The following is a 23,010-nucleotide window of genomic DNA, read 5'->3' on the forward strand; positions in this document are numbered from 1 at the left end:
CCACTCTTGGACTAGCTGAGCATCTTTTTAATGTTACACGTTTCAGCTTGATGACTTCTATACCATGCAGTTAGTGTAAATTCAAACTTCACACACGTGTCCAAAACATGATTACAAATTTTTTTCCACAAAAGAACTAAATAGAAATATATAAGCTTCCTCATTGTCTCCTATATTTACAAGTAGATTTTTTTCTTGTTCATACTTTTACCAGGGATTCAGCTTTTGGAGAGGTCTCAGGTCCTACTCTGTGTTGTTAAAGTCAAAGCTCCATTTACCTACCTCATACAACCATTAAATCCAAGTCTTCTAATCACTTTGGCACCACAATATTAGCTCTATGTTAGTTCATTCTTTGTTTTGGCCATACAGTTGTCACTAAATTTCCCATAAATTCAGCTATGAAACATTCAAAAGGATGTTTGTTACATCTTAATCATAATTTCTAATTGTTTGTTGTGGGCAGGTTTTCAAGTTATACATAAAAATAAAATTGAAAATAAAATTAATGATGATATATGTATGATTGCACATTATAAGTATCTTCCTTGCAATCTTCTCCAATATCCTTTCATTTCCATTTTCTAAATATAATACTGTTTGTGCTGTTTGGTGTGTGGTTTATGTAAGTTCATATTAGTTAAATGTGTGATCATTTTTAGTTTTCACTGTAATTCAAGAAAAGATAATAACCCACTTTTCAATTCTAATTCAACCTAGTGAAATGAACGATGTGCATAAAGGCACTTTCCTAAGAATATTTACGTATTATTAACACCTTAAATTCTCATAACTCTATGAGTACTGTTACTAACCTCCATTGTATTTTTTTTTAATTTTTGAGTTTTATTTTATTTATTTTTTTATATAGCAGGTTCTTATTAGTTATCTATTTTATACATATTAGTGTATATATGTCAATCTCAATCTCCCAATTCATCCCACCACCACCACTGCCACCACCAATTTCCCCCCTTGGTGTCCATAAGTTTGTTCTCTACATCTGTGTCTCTATTTCTGCCTTGCAAACTGGTTCATCTGTACCATTTTTCTAGATTCCACATATATGCGTTAATATACGATATTTGTTCTTCTCTTTCTGACTTACTCCGCTCTGTAGGACAGTCTCTAGGTCCATCCACGTCTCTACAAATGACCCAATTTCGTTCCTTTTTATGGCTGAGTAATATTCCATTGTACATATGTACCACATCTTCCTTATCCATTCGTCTGTCAACAGGCATTTAGGTGGCTTCCATGACCTGGCTATTGTAAATAGTGCTGCAGTGAACATTGGGGTGCATGTGACTTTTTGAATTATGGTTTTCTCTGGGTATATGCCCCATAGGGGGATTGCTGGGTCATATGGTAATTCTATTTTTAGTTTTTTGAGGAACCTCCATACTGTTCTCCATAGTGGCTGTATCAATTTACATTCCCACCAACAGTGCAAGAGGGTTCCCTTTTCTCCACACCCTCTCCAGCATTTGTTGTTTGTAGATTTTCTGATGATGCCCATTCTAACTGGTGTGAGGTGATACTTCATTGTCGCTTTGATTTGCATTTCTCTAATAATTAGTGATGTTGAGCAGCTTTTCGTGTGCCTCTTGGCCATCTGTATGTCTTCTTTGGAGAGATGTCTATTTAGGTCTTTTGCCCATTTTATGATTGGATTGTTTTCTTTTTTTAATATTGAGCTGCATGAGCTGTTTATATATTTTGGAGATTAATCCTTTGTCCATTGATTCATTTGTAAATATTTCCTCTCATTCTGAGGGTTGTCTTTTCGTTTGTTTGTAGTCTCCTTTGTTTTGCAAAAGGTTTTGTTCCATTAGGTCCCATTTGTTTATTTTTGTTTTTATGTCCATTACTCTAGGAGGTGGGTCAAAAAAGATCTTGCTGTGATTTATGTCAAAGAGTGTTTTTCCTATGTTTTCCTCTAAGAGTTTTACAGTGTCCAGGCTTACATTTAGGTTTCTGATCCATTTTGAGTTTATTTTTGTGTATGGTGTTAGGGAGTGTTTTAATTTCATTCTTTTACATGGAGCTGTCCAGTTTTCCCAGCACCACTTATTGAAGAGACTGTCTTTTCTCCATTGTATATCTTTGCCTCCTTTGTCATAGATGAGTTGACCATAGGTGTGTGGGTTTATCTCTGGGCTTTCTATCTTGTTCCATTGATCTATGTTTCTGTTTTTGTGCCAGGACCATACTGTCTTGATTACTGTAGCTTTGTAGTGTAGTCTGAAGTCAGGAAGTCTGATTCCTCCAGCTTGGTTTTTTTCCCTCAAGACTCCTTTGGCTATTCGGGGTCTTTTGTGTCTCCATACAAATTTTAAGATTTTTTGTTCTAGTTCTCTAAAAAATGCCACTGGTAATTTGATAGGGATTGCACTGAATCTGTAGGTTGCTTTGGGTAGTATAGTCATTTTCACAATATTGATTCTTCCAATCCAAGAACATGGTATATCTCTCCATCTGTTTGTGTCATCTTTGATTTCTTTCATCAGTGTCTTATAGTTTTCCGAGTACAGGTCATTTACCTCCTTAGGTAGGTTTATTCCTAGGTATTTTATTCTTTTTGTTGCAGTGGTGAATGGGATTGTTTCCTTAATTTCTCTTTCTGATCTTTCGTCGTTAGTGTATAGGAATGCAAGAGATTTCTGTGCATTAATTTTGTATCCTGCAACTTTACCAGATTCACTCATTAGCTCTAGTAGTTTTCTGGTGGCATCTTTAGGATTCTCTATGTATAGTATCATGTCATCTGCAAACAGTGACAGCTTTACTTCTTCTTTTCCGATTTGGATTCCTTTTATTTCTTTTTCTTCTCTGATTGCCATAGCTAGGACTTCCAAAACTGTGTTGAATAATAGTGGCAAGAGTGGACATCCTTGTCTTTTTCCTGATCTTAGAGGAAATGCTTTCAGTTTTTCACCATTGAGAATGATGTTTGCTGTGGGTTTGTCGTATATGGCCTTTATTACGTTGAGGTAGCTTCCCTCTATGCCCACTTTCTGGAGTTTTTATCATAAATGGGTGTTGAATTTTGCCAAAAGCTTTTTCTGCATCTATTGAGATGATCATATGGTTTTTTTTTTTTAAACATCTTTATTGAAGTATAATTGCCTTACAATGGTGTGTTAGCTTCTGCTTTATAACAAAGTGAATCAGTTATACATATACAATATGTTCCCATTTCTCTTCCCTCTTGCATCTCCCTCCCTCCCACCCTCCCCATCCCACCCCTCTAGGTGGTCACAAAGCACCGAGCTGATCTCCCTGTGCTATGCGGCTGCTTCCCACTAGTTATCTATTTTACATTTGGTAGTGTATATATGTCCATGACACTCTCTTACCCTGTCACATCTCACCCCACCCCCTCCCCATATCCTCAAGTCCATTCTTTAGTAGGTCTGTGTCTTTATTCCCGTCTTGCCACTAGGTTCTTCATGGCCTTTTTTTTTTTTTTTTTTTCCTTAGATTCCATATATATGTGTTAGCATACTGTATTTGTTTTTCTCTTTCTGACTTACTTCACTCTGTATGACAGACTCTAACTCCATCCACCTCATTACAAATACCTCCATTTCATTTCTTTTTATGGCTGAGTAATATTCCATTATATATATGTGCCACATCTTCTTTATCCATTCATCTGTCGATGGACATTTAGGTTGCTTCCATGTCCTGGCTATTGTAAATAGAGCTGCAATGAACATTTTGGTACATGACTCTTTTTGACCTATGGTTTTCTCAGGGTATATGCCCAGTAGTGGGATTGCTGGGTCGTATGGTAGTTCTATTTGTAGTTTTTTCAGGAACCTCCATACTGTTCTCCATACTGGCTGTATCAATTTACATTCCCACCAAAAGTGCAAGAGTGTTCCCTTTCCTCCACACCCTCCCCAGCATTTATTGTTTCTAGATTTTTTGATGATGGCCATTCTGACCGGTGTGAGATGATATCTCATTGTAGTTTTGATTTGCATTTCTCTAATGATTAATGATGTTGAGCATTCTTTCATGTGTCTGTAGGCCATCTGTATATCTTCTTTGGAGAAATGTCTATTTAGGTCTTCTGCCCATTTTTGGATTGGGTTGTTGGTTTTTTTGTTATTGAGCTGCATGAGCTGCTTGTAAATCTTGGAGATTAATCCTTTGTCAGTTGCTTCATTTGCAAATATTTTCTCCCATTCTGATGGTTGTCTTTTGGTCTTGTTTATGGTTTCCTTTGCTGTGCAAAAGCTTTTAAGTTTCATTAGGTCCCATTTGTTTATTTGTGTTCTTATTTCCATTTCTCTGGGAGCTGGGTCAAAAAGAATCTTGCTGTGATGTATGTCATAGAGTGTTCTGCCTATGTTTTCCTCTAAGAGTTTGATAGTGTCTGCCCTTACACTTAGGTCTTTAATCCATTTTGAGTTTATTTTTGTGCATGGTGTCAGGGAGTGTTCTAATTTCATACTTTTACATGTACCTGTCCAATTTTCCCAGCACCACTTATTGAAGAGGCTGTCTTTTCTCCACTGTATATTCTTGCCTCCTTTATCAAAGATAAGGTGACCATATGTGTGTGGGTTTATCTCTGGGCTTTCTATCCTGTTCCATTGATCTATATTTCTGTTTTTGTGCCAGTACCAAACTGTCTTGATTACTGAAGCTTTGTAATATAGTCTGAAGTCAGGAAGCCTGATTCCCCCAGCTCCATTTTTCGTTCTCAAGATTGCTTTGGCTATTCGGGGTCTTTTGTGTTTCCATACAAATTGTGAAATTTTTTGTTCTAGTTCTGTGAAAAATGCCAGTGGTAGTTTGATAGGGATTGCATTGAATCTGTAGATTGCTTTGGGTAGTAGAGTCATTTTCACAATGTTGATTCTTCCAATCCAGGAACATGGTATATCTCTCCATCTATTTGTATCATCTTTAGTTTCTTTCATCAGTGTCTTATAATTTTCTGCATACAGGTCTTTTGTCTCCTTAGGTAGGTTTATTCCTAGATATTTTATTCTTTTTGTTGCAATGGTAAATGGGAGTGTTTTCTTAATTTCACTTTCAGATTTTTCGTCATTAGTGTATAGAAATGCAAGAGATTTCTGTGCATTTATTTTGTATCCTGCTACTTTACCAAATTCATTGATTAGCTCTAGGAGTTTTCTGGTAGCATCTTTAGGATTCTCTATGAATAGTATCATGTCATCTGCAAATAGTGACAGCTTTACTTCTTCTTTTCCGATTTGGATTCCTTTTATTTCTTTTTCTTCTCTGATTGCCATAGCTAGGACTTCCAAAACTGTGTTGAATAATAGTGGCAAGAGTGGACATCCTTGTCTTTTTCCTGATCTTAGAGGAAATGCTTTCAGTTTTTCACCATTGAGAATGATGTTTGCTGTGGGTTTGACGTATATGGCCTTTATTATGATGAGGTAGCTTCCCTCTATGCCCACTTTCTGGAGTTTTTATCAGAAATGGGTGTTGAATTTTGTCAAAAGCTTTTTCTGCATCTATTGAGATGATCATATGGTTTTTATTCTTCAATTTGTTAATATGGTGTATCACATTGATTAATTTGCGTATATTGAAGAATCCTTGCATCCCTGGGATAAATCCCACTTGATCTTGGTGTATGATCCTTTTAATGTGTTGTTGGATTCTGTTTGCTAGTATTTTGTTGAGGATTTTTGCATCTATATTCATCAGTGATATTGGTCTGTAATTTTCTATGTTTGTAGTGTCTTTGTCTGGTTTTGGTATCAGGGTGATGGTGGCCTCATAGAATGAGTTTGGGAGTGTTCCTTCCTCTGCAATTTTTTGGAAGAGTTTGAGAAGGATAGGTGTTAGCTCTTCTCTAAATGTTTGATAGAATTCACCCGTGAAGCCATCTGGTCCTGGACTTTTGTTTGTTGGAAAATTTTTAATCACAGTTTCAATTTCATTACTTGTGATTGGTCTGTTCATATTTTCTGTTTCTTCCTGGTTCAGTCTTGGAAGGTTATACCTTTCTAAGAATTTGTCCATTTCTTCGAGGTTGTCCATTTTTTTGGCATAGAGTTGCTTGTAGTAGTCTCTTAGGATGCTTTGTTTTTCTGCGGTGTCTGTTGTAACTTCTCCTTTTTCATTTCTGATTTTATTGATTTGAATCCTCTCCCTCTTTTTCTTGATGAGTCTGGCTAATGGCTTATCAATTTTGTTTATCTTCTCAAAGAACCAGTTTTTAGTTTTATTGATCTTTGCTATTGTTTTCTTTGTTTCTATTTCATTTATTTCTGCTGTGATCTTTATGATTTCTTTCCTTCTGCTAACTTTGGGTTTTGTTTGTTCTTCTTTCTCTAGTTTCTTTAGGTGTAAGGTTAGATTGTTTACTTGAGATTTTTCTTGTTTCTTTAGGTAGGCTTGTATAGCTATAAACTTCCCTCTTAGCACTGCTTTTGCTGCATCCCATAGGTTTTGGGTCGTCGTGTTTTCATTGTCATTTGTCTCTAGGTATTTTTTGATTTCCTGTTTGATTTCTTCAGTGATCTCTTGGTTATTTAGTAACGTATTGTGTAGCCTCCATTTGTTTGTGTTTTTTACATTTTTTTCCCTGTAATTCATTTCTAATCTCATAGCGTTGTGGTCAGAAAAGATGCTTGCTATGATTTCAATTTTCTTAAATTTACTGAGGCTTGATTTGTGACCCAAGATGTGATCTATCCTGGAGAATGTTCTGTGTGCACTTGAGAAGAACATATAATCTGCTGTTTTTGGATGGAATGTCCTATAAATATCAATTAAATCTATCTGGTCTATTGTGTCATTTAAAGCTTCTGTTTCCTTATTAATTTTCAATTTGGATGATCTGTCCATTGGTGTAGTGAGGTATTAAAGTCCCCCACTATTATTGTTTTACTGTCGATTTCCTCTTTTATAGCTGTTTGCATTTGCCTTATGTATTGCGGTGCTCCTATGTTGGGTGCATATATATTTATAATTGTTATATCTTCTCAGATTGATCCCTTGATCATTATGTAGTGTCCTTCCTTGTCTCTTTTAACATTCTTTATTTTTAAATCTATTTTATCTGATAAGAGTATTGCTACTCCTGCTTTCTTTTGATTTCCATTTGCATGGAATATTTTTTTCCATCCCCTCACTTTCAGTCTGTATGTGTCCCTAGGTCTGAAGTGTGTCTCTTGTAGACAGCATATATATGGGTCTTGTTTTTGTATCCATTCAGTGAGCCTGTGTCTTTTGGTTGGAGCATTTAATCCATTCACATTTAAGGTAATTATCGATATGTATGTTCCTATTACATTTTTCTTAATTGTTATGGGTTTGTTTTTGTAGGTCCTTTTCTTCTCTTGTGTTTCCCACTTAGAGAAGTTCCTTTAGCATTTGTTGTAGAGCTGGTTTGGTGGTGCTGAATTCTCTTAGCTCTTGCCTGTCTGTAAAGTTTTTGATTTCTCCATAGAATCTGAATGCGATCCTTGCCGGGTAGAGTAATCTTGGTTGTAGGTTCTTCCCTTTCATCATTTTAAATATATCATGCCATTCCCTTCTGGCTTGTAGCGTTTCTGCTGAGAAATCAGCTGTTAACTTTATGGGAGTTCCCTTGTATGTTATTTGTCGTTTTACCCTCATTGCTTTCAATAATTTTTCATTGTCTTTAATTTTTGTCCATTTGATTACTATGTGTCTTGGAGTGTTTCTTCTTGGATTTATCCTACCTGGGACTCTCCGTGATTCCTGGACTTGGCTGGGTCTTTCCTTTCCCATGTTAGGGAAGTTTTTTTACTATAATCTCTGTAAATATTTTCTCAGGTCCTTTCTCTCTTCTCCTTTTGCGACCCCTATAATGAGAATGTTGTTGCATTTAATGTTGTCCCAGAGGTCTCTTGGGCTGTCTTCATTTCTTTTCATTCTTTTTTCTTTATTCTGTTTCATAGCAGTGAATTCTACCATTCTGTTTTCCAGGTCACTTACTTACCCGTTCTTCTGCCTCAGTTATTCTATTTATTCCTTCTAGTGTATTTTCATTTCAGTTATTGTATTGTTCATCTATGTTTGTTTGTTCTTTAATTCTTCTAGGTGTTTGTTCTTTAATTCTTCTCGGTCTTTGTTAAACATTTCTTACATCTTCTCGATCTTTGCCTCCATTTTTTTCCATGGTCCTGGATCATCTTCACTATCATTATTCTGAATTGTTTTTCTGGAAGGTTGCCTATCTCCACTTCATTTAGTTGTTTTTCTGGGCTTTTATCTTGTTCCTTCAACTAGGACAAAGTCCTCTGACTTTTCATTTTGTCTATCTTTCTGTGAATGTGGTTTTCCTTCCACAAGCTGCAGAATTGTAGTTCTTCTTGCTTCTGCTGTCTGCCCTCTGCTGGCTGAGGCTATCTAAGAGACTTGTGCAAGCTTCCTGACTGGAGGGACTGGTGGTGGGTAGAGCTGAGTGTTGCTCTGGTGGGCAGAGCTCAGTAAAACTTTAATCCACTTGTCTGCTGATGGATGGGGCTGTGTTCCCTCCCTGCTGGTTGTTTGGCGTGAGGCGACCCAGCACTGGAGTCTACCCGGCTCTTTGGTGGGGCTAATGGTGGACTCTGGGAGGGCCCACACCAAGGAGTACTTCCGAGAACCTCTGCTGCCAGTGTCCTTGTCCCCACAGTGAGCCACAGCCACCCCCCACCTCTGCAGCAGACCCTCCAACACCAGCAGGTAGGTCTGGTTCAGTCTCCTATGGGGTCATTGCTCCTTCCCCTGAGTCCTGATGCACACACTACTTTGTGTGTGCCCTCCAAGAGTGGAGTCTCTGTTTCCCGCAGTCCTGTTGAAGTCCTGCAATCAAATCTCGCTAGCCTTCAAAGTCTGATTCTCTAGGGTTTCCTCCTCCCTTTGCTGTACCCCCAGGTTGGGAAGCCTGATATGGGGTTCAGAACGTTCACTCCAGTGGGTGGACTTCTGTGGTATAAGTGTTCTCCAGTCTGTGAGTCACCCACCCAGCAGTTATGGGATTTGATTTTATTGTGATTGCGCCCCTCCTACTATCTCATTGCAGCTTCTCCTTTGTCTTTGGATGTGGCGTATCTTTTTTGGTGAGTTCCAGTGTCTTCCTGTAGATGATTGTTCAGCAGTTAGTTGTGATTTCAGTGCTCTCGCAAGAGGGAGTGAGCCCATGTCCTTCTACTCCACCATCTTGAACCTAACCTCCATTTTAAATACAAGGAAACTGGCACTCAAAAATGATTAGATGATCTGTTCAGTAAGGGTTTTAGCTGAGAATTTTTCCTAATAATTCTGATTTCAGACACTGACTTAAGAACAACGATTCAATTTTGCAAATTAAGTAACTAAAAACAAACATAGGTCTTGATGAGTTAAGTAAGAAAAAAGTTCATTGGGATTTCAGAGGAGGAAGCAATCACTTTAAGTTAGAGGAGAGGACCAGGGACAGAAAATCTCCATATGATAGCACTTATTAAAGAACTTAACAGAATATCTCAGATTCATTGAATCATTGACATCAGATACTGGAAATTGTTATAACATCAAGCATGTCATATTATGCACTATATAGACTAAGCTTCCTGTGTAGTGTCAGCTCTAAACAAATATTTGTTAATGAATGTATTTGTCTCTCTATTTGTCTCTTCTTGGTATTTCTTCTTAGTCCTTGGCACTAACTTTGCACATGGTAGGTGTTTAATAATCTTTTGAAATCAATTCAATCGAAACAAACTGAACAACAGTTTCTTCTCCTTGAGAACATACTGCTTGGGCACTAAGGTGAGAGCAATCCACTGAATAGAAACTGAGTTTCTAGGGACACTCATGGGAATGCAACCAAGGGCTTAAAGTTCTTAATTGCCATGAACAATCGAAAACATGGATCATTGTGTTCTGTGTTTGTTGATTTTGTGGCTGTCAACATTATATTTTGGAACAAACACACAATGCTATCCTAGTTACCTATTAGTAATAGGAGCTCAAATTCAAAATAACATGTGCTTTTTTTTATTGTTCCTGGCAATTAAAAATTTCAAGCTCTTAAACATCAGTATTACATGATAGACTTATACAAAACTTATTTCGATGTTAGTTTTGGGCTTCAGAACTTTCTCCAGGGAACAATACTGTGATTACCCTATGAAAGTCTCAGCATCTATTTCTGAACGTCAGGATCCCTTCTCACAACAGGGTTTATTTCAATATTGGTAAAAGTTTTCAATTTAGTATTCTTCAGAACTCTGGAGGTTAAAATAGGCTATGTCCCTCAAAATGTCTCCTTCTTATTTTAGAGAAGATAATCGGGCTTTAACATTTAAAATTTTCATTGCTAAAATTTGAACTACTCATCCCAATGATATTAGCCAACATTTATTTGCGGGTGCTGTTTTAATCCTTTCAACAACCTTATGACGCAGATATCAACACTATTACTATCATTATTCCCATATTATAGGTAAGGAAGTTGAGAAACAGAGAAGTTATCTAATGTGTCCAAGTTTATACAACCAGTAATTGGTGAGCCTGCAGATAAACCCAGATAGTTTAGCTCCAGAGATACCACACTTAATGTCTATGTGCAGCCCAGCATCAACTCTTGGAATATGATTGTGCCCCCCCTTATCCATTTTCTGCCTTCTGCAGTTTCAGTTACCTGCTATCAACTTTGGTCCGAAAATATTAAATGGAAAATTCCAGAAATAAACAATTCATAAGTTTTAGATTGCACGCCATTCTGAGTAGTGTAATGAAATGTTGCACCATCTGGCTCCTTCCTGCTCAGATCATGAATCATCCCTCTGTCCAGCATATCCCATAGGTTAGTCATTCAGCAGCCATCTCAGTTATCAGATCATCTGTTGTGGTACCACAGTGCTTTAGATCAAGTCACCCTTATTTTACTTGATAGTGGCACCAAAGACCCAGAGTAGTGATGTGGGCAATTCGAATATGCCAAAGAGAAACCACAAAGTGCTTTTTTTAACTGAAAATGTGAACGTTCTCAACCTAATAAGGAAAGGAAAAAACATTGTATGCTGAGGTTGCTAAGTTCTATGGTAAGAACAAATCTTTAGTCCATGAAATTGTGAAGAAGAAAAAAGAAATCCATGCTAATCTTGCTGTCGTACCTCAAACTGCAAAAGTTAAAGCCACGGTGTAATGAGTGCTTAGTTAAAATGGAAAAGGCATTACATTTGTGCAATAAGATATTTGAGAGAGAGAGACCCCACTCATATAACGTTTATTAGAGTATATTGTTATCATTGTTCTATTTTGTTATTGATTTTGTTGTTAATTTCTTATAAGTATGTATGTATAGGAAAAAACATAATTTATATAGGATTCAGTACTATCCGTGGTGTCAGGCATCCCCTGCGGATCTTGGAATACATCCCCCATAGATAAGGGGGGCACTACTGTAACGTGTACCAGAGGCCAATTGGTACCTGCACCTTTGGTATTTTAAAAGATGAGATGAAAGTAGCTGTGGAAAGCCTCTTTTAGAAATGCCACCTGCCACTTTACTCAAGTATCTAGAAAAACATTGTCATCTATTTTATGGAGATGCTAAATCTGGCTGAGCAGTTGCTGTCTTCAATTCCAAGTAAGCCTCCGAAGATGACTTTGAGTTGGGGAGTCGGATCCCAAATGAAAAGGGGATATTGCAGCCTGTGCTGAGTGAGCAGGACAGCCACTGGGATACATAAACTGAAGAGCTGAGATCATAATGTCTGCCTTTGCTGTGGGTTCATCAGACCTACCTTGCTTACAAATGCATAGAAAATCCTAAACTGAAGGAATAGCAATGCATGTGCCTAAGAAGAGTCGTTTTTCTCTCCCCCTTCTAGTTGCTCTTTCAAACCTATCATCCTAAAAATTAAGACCTTCTGTACTTCACTTTTATTTGTTTATTTATGTATGTATTTATTTCTTGCTGCCTCTATTCCTAAAAATCTTCTTAGTGGTGTTCTCTTTCAGAGAGCTCAAGGGATCTTCTTTCTCTCCTTCGATGGATATTTTTGGAGAATAGTCAAAATATAGTTTAGTACCATCACTGAGGACAAGCTGTGCATTCTCATCCATATTCTGAGAAACATTAGGGTTGGTATGGGAAATTCCAGTGTGCAAGCCATAGCAATTAATTTTAAGTATTTCTGTTAAAAAAAAAAAACCATGAAGGAAGCTTTTTGAAAGATAGCTAAAGAATAGCAAAGAAAATTTTTTCCATAATATTTATCTCAAACAGACATCCTCAGGAGGATGCAGTAGGAAGGAAAAAATCAGAACCAGCAACTAGAAATACAAAACTTTGTAGTACTAAAGAAAACCTCGAGACACAGTTCATATCAACTGAAGCAGGAACTTTGACACAATCACTACCTGGGCTGCAAATTTCATTTTTCTCCATCTTCATGGGAGATCAGGTTGATAATGAAGTCAAAAGCAGTCTTCTCTGTAATTAAAAGTGATTTCAGTGTATCAGATTTAACCTAATGCTATTACTCTGGTCAGGAATTATCTAGCTATTTGGGAGGAATATGAAGGAGTACATAAAATTTTGTGGGTTAGTGTTTGCCTGCCTATATAATCAGGATCTAGTACTTTAAGTTTCTTATTCAAATCACTAGAGATGTATTGATATAGTCTGATAAAGGTTGAAGTAAATACAATCTAAATCCACGCATATCAGCATCTACCTTGGCCAGAAACACATCCAGGGCTTTTCTGGATTTGGCCAGCCATGGAAAGCAATGAAATGCTGTTGTAATTTTCAAAGGCAGGTGACTTTCCTTTCTTCTTAAAAAATGAAACATCTTAGAAAATGGAATTGAAGAAAGTTTTTTACTTTAAAGTGCATTTATCCAAGAGTCTGTAAGGTATATAAAGGATATGATAAAAGTATTAAGATTTTGCCTGTGTGAAGATCAGCAAGTTCTTCAGATTTGTGGTTACCAAGGGAAGGAGAGGTGCGGGAGGGATGGAGTAGGAGTTTGGAGTTAGAAGATGCAAACTATTATATATACGATGGATAAACAACAAGGTCCTACTGTATAGGACAGGGAACTATATTCAATACCCTGTGATAAACCATAATGGAAAAGAATATTTTTTAAAAGTATATATATATATATAATATATATATATATATACTTATATAAAGTTATATATATATATAACTTTACTGTACAGCAGAAATTAACACAACACTGTAAATCAACTATACTTCAATAAAAAATAAAATAAAAGATAAAAACAAAGAATAGCAAGTTCCTCAATTTTTATACATCATGCTTCTGAGTATGGTGTTTCTTACTGCAAAACAACTTTCATCAGTATTGTCTGGATCATGAGGTCCTGAAAATAGTTTATAGACCAAGGTGATAGCAGTTAAGGTGTTGAGAAACAATGAATTTTGAATATATTTTAAAGGCAGAGCCACAGGAGTTCCTGACAGAGCAGATATGAGATATAAAGATAAGAAAGAATTCAAGGGCAACTACAATATTTTTGTCCTAAGGACCTGGAATTATGGAGTTGACATCAACTGAGATAGGAAAAACCAGAAATGGGACAGGTTTGGATGGGAAGCACAGGATTTCAGTTTTTAATATGTTGACTTTGAAATACTTATTAGATTTTGAAGTGAAGATGTAGTGGAGGCAGCTGAATATACAAGTCTGGAATTTGAGAGGTCTAGGCGTGGAGATAAAAGTATGAAAATTGTCAGCATGCGAGTGATATTTAAAGCCTTAAGAGTCAATGAGGTTGTCAAAGAAATGAGTACAGATGCTGAAAAGAAAAGGACAAAGAACTCTCAGGGACATTCTAATATTACATGCTCAGGGAAAACAGGAACACCCAGCAAGGGAGACTGAGAAGAGGTAGTCCATGAGACAGAGGGAAATCATGAGGGTGTAATGTCTTGAAAAACAGGTGGAAAATGGGCATTAAGGAGAAGTAAATCATTCATGAGTCCAAGCTGCTTTTAGGTCACGTTAAGAACTGAGAACTCGTGGGAGGGAGACACAAGAGGGAGGGGATATGGGGATATATGTATACGTATAACTGATTCACTTTGTTATTCAGCAGCAACTAACACAACAATGTAAAGCAATTATACTCCAATAAAGATGTTAAAAAAAAAAAACTGAGAACTCTCTATTGCACTTTGCAGTGTGAAGTTATTGATGACCTTGATGATACTAAATTCAAAAAACAGGAGAAAAACCTTAACAATTAAAACACTGTATAATTGCATTTGGTAAGTGTGGTAGGCAGAATAATGATTCCCTCCTCCCCACCCTTCCCCCAAAGATCTCCTGTCCTAATCCCTGGAATCTGTGACTATGTTCTGTAACATGGCAAATGGGAATTAAACTGGCAGATGGGAATTAAATTTGCAAATGGAATTAAGGTTACAAATCAGCTGACCTTAAAATAGGGAGGTTATCATGGACTATTCAGTGGGCCCAGTGTAACCACAAGGGTCCTCAAAAGTGGGAAGAGAGGCAGAAGAGGAGATCAGAGTGATGCAATGGACTCGACCCACCCTTGATGGCTTTGAAGACGGAGGAAGGAGGCCATGAGTCAAAAAATGACGGTGGCTTCCAGCAGCTGGAAAAGGCAAAAACAAATGGATTCCCTCTTAGAGCCCTTGAAAAAAGAATACAGCCCTGCCAACACCTTGATTTTAGCCCAGTCAAGGCTCTTGTCAGACTTCAGACCTACAGAATGGTAAAATAATAAACTTGTGTTGTGTTAAGCCACTAAGTTTGTGGTAATTTTTTGTAGTAGCTCTAGAAAACTAATACAATGAGAAAGCTGTTCATTGTACCTTCTCTTAGGTTTCAGGCTTTAAGGTCTCATGGCTGTCACAGTTAAACTATAAAGGTATTTGTGGTTTAGTGTGGCTGATGCTAATTTTTCACAATCAACCTAAAAACAAGTTACAAATTTCCAAGCAACTGATGCATAATGACGATAAAAAGCCCCGTATGAAGACAATTATTGCCAGGCCTCTCAAAGTCCTAACTGAATTAGAAATGTTAATTCAAAGTAGAGATTTGAGAGACAGAGAGAGCAGTTAATAATAGTTTTCTCATGTTCTTGGGGCATCTGAAATCTTACAGAATTGTGCCTAACAACAAAAGAAGTTTGGACCAGCGATATACTTCATTGGAATAAAAGCAAAACACATCACAATGCGAGAAAGGGAAAATGAATAAATAATGGCAGAAGTCTTGAAATAACCAAACTGTATAATGTGAAGGAGGAACAGAGAATCCTTGAAACAGAAGGCAATTCAGGCATAAGGCAAGCATAAAATTCTATGTAAGTACTTGCATGAGATTATAGTCTCCTTTGGATTTTCCCTGTATCAGAGAATCATATCATCATCCACCAGTGGCCCAAATCATCAACTCTGGCATCAGCTTTATTTTCTCCCTCTTCTCTTATAGTATCGGATCCATCATCAACTCTGGTAACCCTAACTCCCTCATCTCTCTCTATTCTCTCAGGTGTTCATCTGAATTGGACCACCTCCATCTCTTACCTAGTTTACTCCAAAGCTTCCTGACTTCTTTCCTGGCCCCTAGGCTTCCCCTTTCCAGGTCATTCTTCAGACTTCTTCTGAAGTGATCTTCTTAAAGCACAAATAGAACCACATATTCCCTAGTTAAATCCTCCAGGGGCTTCTGGAGCCTTTGTCATGAAGTTCAAACTCCTTAGCATAGATTATAGAGGAGTTCTAATAATGTCCTCTTTTTTTTTCTCCTTCCTCCAACCTGCTACCCTTTTCCTGAATTATAACAAATTCCATATCTTTGCTGGGATCCACCACAATTTTTCTAGCCACCGATCCTTGCATAGACAGTTTTCTCTGCTCGGACTACACTTCTACACCCTCTAACTTCCCCTAATGGCCTTCACCTGGCTAATTTTATGCATGCTTCAGATCTCAGCGAACAATAGCAGTTTTTCCAGACAGCCTTCCTAGATCTTAGAAATCAAGTTGAATGACACTCCTATGGGCTCCCCAAACATCCTATAACCATATATCATATTGTAATTGCGTTTTTGTTTTCCTGTCTCCACACTAAAATGTTAACTCCTTGAATGAAAGGACTTTATTCTAATCAAAGTTAACTATTGCACCAAGCAAAATGCCTGACATATAGTTGGTTTTTGATAAATGTTTTTCAAATGAGAAGTAAAAAATATATAACATATATTTGGAAAGAAAAAAGTACAGAAGTCAATCTAATTGTTTCCATCTCTGACTAAATGCTGATATTGTTTGCTAGAATGAGGTAACCAAAATTTAGCCTAAGAAGCCAGCACTGTTAGAAATTTTGTAGTTATTTATCCTCAGCCAAATGTCAAATAAGTGTACAGCACTTAACGCTACCTTTTTCAAATGGGCCTCAGCAATATTAACCAATAATCATAAGAATTCCTGCTGTTTCCTCAGTAAACAATGCTAAGTGCTAGTCATATCACTAAGAGGACTTCACAATTTCTTCCCTCTTCCCAGTTCTGCTGAGGGTTTAACTCACCAGATGCTCTGCCCTCACCAGCCAGGCTTTCTACAATAAATTTCCTCTCCCCGGTCCCACCATTTCCCTAGGCTTAATCGAACTCATGATCAGACACAAGATGTTGACTATATATCTAACAGGTTTGGCTTCTAAATTCTTCTGTAGTCACAGATAATATGTCTTGTCTTTTACCATCTTGACTGTATTAACCAATAGGAATAGCTTGATCCGGCTTCTAGTTAAATGTCCTTTGTAAAGTCACAAAACTAGTTTTTTTCATTTCTCTAGCTATAAATTTTCATGACATTGGGATATTTGGAAGTTTAATAATTTGACTGTAGAAAACATTTGCAGATGAACAGGATACTGAAATAATGTGACTATTCCCTGAATGCAATCTTTCCCTCCCATTACCAGTACAGGTACAGCAAAGCAGTGTAAATTTTGCAGTTCTGCAGTGTAAACATTCTTAGATATTAGACAACATTGTGAAGGACCAAAGTGGTGATCAATCTCAGTAAGTACTGTTTAGAATGGCTTTTGTTTCACCAGCTCCGAAAAACAGAATGTGCCCTCTGTATGACTTTACATTTTAGCACCAAGAAACTAAGTTATTATTGCTACTGGAAGTTAATAATTATTCTCCAATCATATATTGCGCATTGTGTGTTCTCATTCTTTTCTATGTGGTTTTTAATCATAGAAACAGGGGAAGTTTACAGTTCCTGCTGTCTGGAGCAAAACTACATCATATTCAGTAGTTTGCAACCTAATAACAAAAAATTAAGCAGAATAAAATCAAGTTTATAAAAGAAATCTACCAATATTTTAAACAAGCAGTCATGTAATAAAGGACTCATTGAATTATAGTTTCTCTGTTCTTTGTAAGGAACTAGTCAACTTTTCTGCAAAATAGGTGAGACTGAATTTCTCTGTGACTCAACACACATTTTAATCATCCTTGTATCACAGCTGACAGCTCTTTTCCGAAAAATTTGGTTCTGAGCAAGTTAATCAAAATTCCACTTCCAGAATTATGATATTTGGTATTGTGTCATTAAGTTTTATTTTTAGTAAGGCAGAAATTTTCACATGTAGAAGACGCTTGAAAATTACCCTTTGAGTTCTCTTTTCTACCACTAAGTCATATTAAGGCTTTGCTAAGCAGAGTCACTGCTGGAGCAAATCATTAATTGAAAGGTAAAACCTTAGGATGTCTACCTCTGACTCCAGGATATTTGATATTGCTTTGATTCTAAATAATTATCTCAACACAGAAAAAAAAAGCACAGTAATAACTATCACTTGACAACTACCGTGTCGTGTCTATGTTTCCATGGAGATAGAGTTATTTGATTCTCTCGCCTAATAATCATCATTTTAAAATCTAACCTGAGCATCTATGTCTTTGGATCAATCAGTTTTATGCATTTATATTTATTGTAATTACTGTTACGTTTGGATTTGTTCCTGACAGACTATTTTACACCCCTATTTACCATATTTTCTTTTTTCCACCTTCTCCTTTCCTATATCCTATTGGATGAATGAACTATCCTTTTGCTGGTTTATTTCTATACTTCTGGTGGTTACCACTAATTTTTTTGATAGCACATATATGTTTACTTTCTCTTATCACTTTTAAACCTATCCATAGCTAAATTTTTCCCTTTTAAAATGTCAAGAGCTAGCTCACAGGGCAGATTTGTGTGAATTAGAGAAAGGCAACCCTCCCTGAGGAAAAAAATCATTTTAAGTTAGCCTGGGGATTTTTCTGGAGCCCTGGAGGACAAGCAGCCCTGCCTCCCTATATGCACACATGTACTTCTCTTGGAGGCTCAAGTGACCCATTCAACTCAGGTCTCATCTCCATCCCACCTATTAGCTAGTAGGACAAAGATGTGAGGGTCAGAACTCCGGCCCTAATTATCTCTCTGAGATGTCTCTGTAATGTAAATGACGCCTCTGGTGTGATGCCATTAAAGCAGCACAGACCTGAAGCTCCCTATGCTGTAGGGTTGCCTGAACAAGGCGAAAGCTTCAGCATACACTTACCACCTCTGGCCTCTCCACAACAGTGTGGTCATCATATAAAATGCTTTAGGTCTGGATTGCTTGGCATATATTTTAGCTTGTTTTCATCCTTCATTGTTTAAACAGTGAACCTTACCAAGTAAGTTACTCATGCTAACTTCCCGTATCTCAAAGTATCTTAGATTTATTTCTCTTCTTGTTTGAGTACTTTGTCCTAGAGCAGGAGTTGGCAAACTTTTCTGTAAAGGACCAGGTAGCAAATATCTTAAGTTTGTAGACCATACGTTCTGTCGTAACTACTCAGCTCTGCCATCATGGCAGGAAAGAAGCCATAGATTATACACAAGCGAATGAGTGGCACTGTGTTCTAATAAAACGTACTTACGAAAACATGTGATGGACCAGTTTTGACCCATAGCCCATAGTTTTCTGACTCTTGTCCTAGAGTATGTTCAGAAAGGCTCATTGTGTGGTAAATATTCTGAAGCGTATATGTCATGATTCTTTCTGTGCATTTAAATAATCCAACTGGGAAAAATTCTAGATTCAAATGTCTTTTTATTCAACACTCTAAAAATAGTATTCCATTATCCAACATTGCTGTTGCACAATCTGATAACAATGAAATCCTTGTTAGATGGAGAGGATCTGCTTTTAATCTCTGGAAGCTATTAGAATTTTTCTCTTAGACTTAGTTTTTCTTACATTTCACCATCATATGCATGGGTATAAGTTATCATTTTTCTATTCTGTTTCCCACTGCATAAAATCTGTCAAATCATTGCATGAATATCTTTCCTTTGCTTAAGGAAAACTTATTCATTGTTTTTAAATTATTTCCTTCTATTCACTGTTTGTCTTGCCATCTGAAGCACCTCTCAACAAATATCGATGCTACTTCTATTTTCCTTAATTCTTAATTTTCCGTCATGTGGTCCTTCTCTTTATCCCTTTCTGATGCCTTTGGAGTAAGGTCCTGGACCTCATCTTCCAACTCTCTTATTTATCTCCCATTGTATCCATTTAGCTTCTCAATCCCTCTATTGAGTCCTTGATTTAAGCTATCATATTTTTCATACTAAGCCTTTCCAGTTGAATTGTATACATGACTGTTTTCTCCTTCATATGTCCAATTTCCTATCTGCATTTTAGGGGAATTACTCTACCTATGTGTAACATAAAATCTGATTAAGCAGGGCTTAAACAAATTAAGCTGTTTACTTTTCACAATAGCAAGAGGTTTGGAAGTAAATGGTTGCTAGAAGTTCAAAGTGTTAGGGTCAAGATCTCTTCTTCCCACTGTCTTTCCCTCATGGTGGCTAGACGGTGAATGCCTCCAGACATCTTCCGGCTGCAGGTAGCTGGAAGAAGGGAGGGCAAGGAGAAGGAAGAAGAAGCAATACCTTTATCAGGCAAAGACTTTCCCAGAATTCCTCAGCGGACTTCTTCTATCTGATTAGCTACCACTGTGTTGCATATCCAACTCAAGCTGCAAGGCCATCTTGATGTTAGGTTTTTGGCTTCCCATACTCTAATAGTAGAGGAAGGTAAGACAAAAGCTGGTCAGAAAGGATACTGAGTGAGCCTACAATGTACAGTATCTGCCACAATCCTTATTTCTCTGAGATTTTGTTTGCTTATTTTAAATTCTTTGTTTGGTCCGTGTATCTGTTCATCTGGTGTAGTTTTTAAATTTGTGGTATTTTTTAATGATGTTTTCAAACTTAAAAATGTCTTAGAAAGACATCCCTTAGAAGAAAGAGGTGTTAGAGACCTCATCTAGCCATGGATGCCTCAGAGGAGAGGTGTGAGTCCAGGGCCTTTATTTAATGGGAAGGAGGAAGATACCCTCACGGTGTTGTTCTGGACTGTACTTCTGTCCTGGCACTGTTCCTTTGCATTTGCAGTCTCCCACAGTTAAAGGGATCTGCACCTACTGTTCATCTCTCTCTACCCCAGCTAGGCGTGGTGTTACCCAACTACCTATTGTTAATGCTGGCCTGGCAGCTGGAAAGCAAGCTAAAGACAGGTCACATAGTGACAATTCTCCGGAATTGTTGAAAACCAGCAACCTTGCAACCAGAGAGAGGGCTAGAGAGAGGGGGGATAGGATAGGGCAAATTAAAAATCCACAAAGCTCACTGTTCTTACCAAGTTTCATTATTCAAGTTTCAAGAATAAATGCCCTTCAAATTGTGCCAAGCCTTTAGTTAATTTTCAGAGTTCTGAAGCAGTTGACTTTGATCATTCTTTTCCAGTGTTCTTGTCGCTTTTTATAAGGAATGGGGTTTTGGCAATTCTTATTCCATATTTCTGGAAGTGCTTCTCACCCAGTACATCATTTTCAGAATTTCCTTATATAAAAATACATGTAGATGCTACAGGTGTAGAAATAATATATGATAAACCTGTTTTTCTTCATGTCAAATATTATTAGCTTCATGAATTGAAAGTAGTAAGACAAAATATAGTAACACCTATATTCAACAGTAGGCATAAAAGGAAAGCAAACAAGAAAAACTACATGAATAAATACATTAGTCTAGAGTGCAATTGCCATCTTTTGACTTTTGTTTTCTTAAAACCTTTCACTTTGGTTTTACCGGTGTAAAAAATTAATAATAAGAAACCTCAATTAAACAGAGTCAGGAGACTATAATTGTAGCTCTCACGCCCTACAATGATAGCAGAGCCCAAGAGGAAGAATAAAGACTCCTTCCTGGCAAGGACTCAGCCACTGAGAAGCCATAGATGCTGTTTTCTATAGCTCTCCCAACTTCCCTTTCCTCTCTATAAAAGAGCTCTCCTTCTCTTGCCCTGCAGGGAATTGCATGTGGCTCACCATGGTTACAGACCCCAAATGCAATTCTCTGCTGATACCAAGTAAACCCATTTTTGCTAGAGAAATAAATGGCAGTCTATTTGGTTTAGGTCAACACTAGTATACAAGTGATTTTAGAATTATTCAGATTTCATTCAAGACGATTACAGCTTTGAGGCAAAAACAAATTTCATATTAGATTCTGAATACTTAATATGATAAATATGAAACGTATTTTCTAAAAACTCTACTTTTTTAGTTTTTAAAAATATTAGTATTATTCTGAAGCCCAAAAAAGCAGGTACTTTATTAATATTTCTTATACTTTTCTGAGTCAGAGTTTTATTAAATTGGTAAAATATTTTATACACTTAAAAGTGAGCAGTCTAAAATACAGAAAAATCAGATAAATTTGCATTTTAAATACATGAAACAGAAAAACTAAGAACAAAGCAAGAACTAACAGGCAATAATATTTTTAAAAAATAAGATTGACCGGTAAGTTAATCAGAAAGAGAAATCTCATTATAGGGAAAGAGGAAAGGCATCAACTTTAACTAGAAAGAACAGAATAAGTTAAATTATTAAATTCAGGTAACTATACTGGCCAGCCATAATTTGGAGTGGGAGAGAAACACTGTGAGGAGAAAACCTGTAGAACCGTGAAATTGTTTCTATTCTTGTCTTTTTTTAACGCTGAGAGTGAGAAAAAAAAGGAACACAAAGGGAATCTGACCAAGTACAGCTAAGACTGCATTGTACAGACTCCATTGCTTAACAGTAGGAAATTCCCAAGCTTACAGCATTATAATGAGAAAATCCACAAGAAAATGTAGTTAGCAATAAATAGGTGCTAAGTATTATTATAAGGTCTAGTGAGCTCTCCCTCAGTGAAAAATCTGGGGAGACAGTGGAGAGATTTGTGCCCCAGGCATAGAATGACAAAACAAAAGAAATGTGATTCGTTTGTAAGGTGATCACGTATCCTGGTTTACTAGAAAGGGTTTAAAACTGTTGTCTTGACTTAATTATTAATAGTTCCTCTTTTCACTTTCAGATATGTCCCAGTTAGGACAATAAATCATACGGGCCATATATGCAGTCACTCTACTTACATGTGACAACTTGAGCCTGTCACCTAGAGAGGGAGCTTTTTGACCCCCTGGCTTCTCTCACTGACTGCCCTCAGAATCAGTGTGGCTGATAAGTCATATCAATTCCCATCATCAGCGTCACAACTGGTCTGATTAAGTTTGCTTGGAAGGAATTACCAGATGCTCAGGGAGCCCAGCCTTGCTTTGAACAGGGGTTCAGAACAATCGGGAAGCTCACAGCTGGACTTTGCTCTCTCTTCCCAGCCATTCCCATCACCCTGAGGAAAGGGAACAGGAGGGAGGGGAGTTGACTGGAAGTCAATCAACGAATTCTGTACAAACGCAATGCTTCACGTTTTTAACCTTCTGGAAGGTATTATAAATGTGGACACATTTTGTTCTAAACAGAATACTTTTTTTTTTTTAACATCTTTATTGGAGTATAATTGCTTTACAATGGTGTGTTAGTTTCTGCTTTATAACAATGTGAATCAGCTATACATACACATATATCCCCATATCTCCTCCCTCTTGCGTCTCC

The sequence above is a fragment of the Eschrichtius robustus genome, chromosome 4, assembly GCF_028021215.1.
Source record: "Eschrichtius robustus isolate mEscRob2 chromosome 4, mEscRob2.pri, whole genome shotgun sequence".
In the NCBI taxonomy this organism is placed as follows: Eukaryota; Metazoa; Chordata; class Mammalia; order Artiodactyla; family Eschrichtiidae; genus Eschrichtius; species Eschrichtius robustus.